Raw genomic sequence first — 3,860 nt, 5'->3', positions numbered from 1 at the left:
TAGAACTAAGAAAGAATCTAGTAACTAAGATGCACTGGAAAGTTTGCATACACACAGGTGGTTATAACAAAAACCTGCATGCCAAACAGAATACAAGATAAATGTCAACACAAAGGTGATGTCCAAAATCAGACTTTGCCTGTCCAGGGTATATGATATCTTAATAAGACCAAGAAATCCTTTTTCTATTGTAGTCAATGCAGAGCTTTGGTCATGGCAAAACAGCAAAAATTATACAAAATGGACATAAATCATGACACAAAAGCATATGACTTTGTTTAGAAAGAGTTCTGTTTATATTTCAGTGCCATAACAGACTTCTGAGAGAAGTTATCTATTTCCTTCCTTGAGACCTTTAAAAAATGGACAGTGAAAGAGATTGCCCCAATGAATTTCTAGGGTCCAGGTCTATAATACTGTGATTTAATCCTTGGTTTTACTCAAAGAACACTAATTCTGTGTAGGATATTCTCTCCAGAAAAAAGAATCATCTGTTTAATTAGCAATGGTTAAACAACCTATCACTCACTAGCTAGGTGATTCTAAATAAGTTACCTAACGTCTCTAAACCTAATTATTTACCTGCAAGATGCTTTTTTCAAAGAATTTCATCATAATTAATGAGAAACATTTGTGATCTATGTAGCATGATAGCCAGTCCACAGCAAGTACTCAAAAGATGGAAATTATTACTGATGAGTAAATGAAAATTAAATTAAATTAAAATATCTAGTCCACAATTAGCATTCAGTACTAATGTAGAGGTGAGAATTGCAAAGGATACTTTAAAGTGAAACAGTTTCTTTATCCTTACATGGGTGGTACCACAGCATTTTAGGAAAAAAAAAACAAAACATTTGTTATATGACTTCAGGTAAGTTGCTGAAACCCTGCTTTTCTCCTTCTTATCTGTATAATGCAAGTAGAAATGAATTAGATAACCAATTATGTTGCCTCCTTAGAGTTTTTAATTCTAGAGAGTACCAGAATTTAGTACATACTAAAAATGTATGCACTATATAAAACTCCAGCTATGAACTAAGAAATAATCAGTTAGCAATGGTATACATTTATTAAAAGCTTAAAATTCACAATGGATCTACAGTATAAGCATCACAAACATAAAAGTTCTTTAATTATTTAAGTATTAATCAAAGAACAAATAACTACTAGATAATAAATTCAAAATGAAACGAAGATTTTATTTCTTATATGGATTCTGTTTTGTATTCAGAACAAGAAATTATTTGAGTTTCTTATTCTATGAGAATCACACATGCTGAGTCTAAATAATCTCATATTCCAAATTTGAGAAATACAAAGTAATGCTGTTTTACCTTGATGATTCAACAAACTTTTTTGAGCAAGCCAAATAGCAAATATTTTAGGCTTACTCAGCTCTACCCTTATAGCTAAAAGCAACCAAAGAATCAATGAATGACTCCACATTCCAATAATTTTTCTTTACATACAGTGAAATTTGAGTTACATACCATTTTAAAGTATCATTAAATACTAATATTCTTTCTATTATTTTTTTAATTTACCACTTTAAAATGTAAAAACCATTTTCACTTGTGGACTATACAAAAACAGGCAGTTTGTGCAGAATTTAGCCCAACCCTTTTGCCAATCCTTGCTGTAGTTATATTTTATAAAAGAGAGTGGTAATGTAGGAAATCCGGAATGCCAATTGGGGTTTTCGTTAGTCAATATGTTGGTGTTTATTTTGCTGTATGAGCTTCATCTGCCACTCTTCTAAGGGCTTCCACTACAAACCACCCACTTTCTCCCTGACCCTGCAGCAAGGTCTGGGGTTAAGCATAGCTAAGGTAAGCCTGACACCTTGTGGTTACATTGCAAATGGCAGACACCAACCTGGAAGTTACCAGCATGACAAGTTTTGGGAAAGGATAAATCTAGGGAGGGAGAGTCCTGCAGGTTCATGGGACACTATGTGGTAATATGGTGGTAGTGATAGTGGTAGTTGATTGTGGGTAGTTGTTGACTAAAAGAAGCAAAAGTTCGTTATCTGTCTTCTCCCTCCAAAAACAATTTCCAAATGGGGGCATTTCTATCTAAAATTAAAAAAATATTAAAAAAATAAAGAACCAACAACTTCCAAAGCCTCCTTCCAACTGGAGGTTCCAAAGACACTCGAGACTTTCGCTGGTATGGTTAAGTCTCCCACTTCCAACCATTACTATACATCCAGGAGGACAAATGGGAAAACTGGCCCCAAGTCTCCATTCCGCTCTTCTCTGATGCTCAAAAAAAGGGAACTTTCAAGGAGCTAATTACTGTTGGAAATAAGTTTTACTCGGGGAAATGATGAATAAGGGATTTCAACAAAACAAAACCTGTGATCGAAATGTCACAACAGTCCTGAGGGAAAATGGATTACTCATTGTCTATGCAGGTCAGGTTGTCCCAGGGTTATGAAGTGTTTTGCTCATTTTTAAAAAAATGATTGAAGAGGTGACTCTTTCCATCCCCTTGTCTCTAGGAATGTTTCCTCCAAAACACCTTAGACTCAGCTTAATCCTATCCTATAAGCTGTGCAGGGTTAGGAGATTCTGCACTACACTACACAGGATGCATAGTAGATTCACACTTTTGTCTAATTCACAGCCATTTCATTTCTTTGTGTTGATGAGAAAGCAGAGTGGGGACACTTAGGGAAGGCATATTTGGCAGGGCTTCTCCCCAGATACTATAGTCACAAAAGTATTTTTGTTGCTGTAAGGGACTATCCTTTGGAGGTAAGAAGCCTGAGAATCCATGTATGCTGGGCTTTCACAACTACAGGAAGGGATTAGGTGGGCTAAAAGAAGCAGGAATGACCTCAACTGTCAGTATCCCCAGCATAAGCAGAGAGCTGGGTAGCCGGGGGTAGGTGACCTGGCAATAGACTTAAAGGACCAGATTTTGGGGATCCCAATTAATCCTCCATGCTGTCAACTCAGAGAAAGGACATAGAGGGGCTAAGTCTAGAGCCAGTATTTAGAGAATAGGTTTCTGAACCCAATCTAAACCTGCACAATTAGAATTGGAGAGGGACACCAATGCTGAATTTTGTTGTCTTGAGACCATATCACCCCTCTTTTCCTGGGTTCCACTCTCTTCTCCAGGAAGAAGTAATGAGACAGAATGAATCAACCTCATACTGGTACCTGACCCTATGGGCAAGGCAGTAAAGGGGGACCTGTCACTTTTCCTGAAGTCCCTCAGATAATCAGCAGGACTGTATGGCAGAAGAAAAGCTGCAGTAGTGGTTGGAGTCCTGCTTCCTTTCTAGGGATGTGCTAACTTTCCCTCTGGGGTGATTTCATTTTGCTGCTGACTTCGCTCTGGTTAACTCCCACTGTGCTGGATATCTGCCCCAGAACCCCTGGGAACACAGCTGTAAAGATAACTTAAACAGATAGGGTTCTCTTAGGTTACGAAGTGGTTTTAGTGGAGGGAACTATTCAAATATGACCTTTCTGCCTCCGACTTGTGCTTTACAATTAAAAAGCTATGAAATCTTCTCCTAAGACTTCTCTTTGGACAAAGAGGGATCTCCTCCGGAGTGATTGCAGGGACCTGAACACCTTCTCTCAGGCAGATCTTCCAAGGCTCTATCCTGGACACCTGGCCCCACAGGATGGAGAGGCTAGGGTCTCTCCAAGGGCTTTGCCTGAAAGGCCTGTCCAGCATTGTAGGAGTTAATGTGGGTCCGCACGTGAATGGAAGGGGAAGAAGTTGGAATTGATGCTTCTCGGGGGCGAGAGGGGCGGGTCTCGCTGACTCCTGATTGGTTTTACATTTTGTCCAATTTTTTTCCCCTCCTCTCTCATTCTCTCACTCCCTCTTTTCAG

This window comes from Ictidomys tridecemlineatus, chromosome 4 (genome assembly GCF_052094955.1).
Source record: "Ictidomys tridecemlineatus isolate mIctTri1 chromosome 4, mIctTri1.hap1, whole genome shotgun sequence".
Lineage (NCBI taxonomy): Eukaryota > Metazoa > Chordata > Mammalia > Rodentia > Sciuridae > Ictidomys > Ictidomys tridecemlineatus.
Note: the sequence above shows the minus strand (reverse complement) of the source record.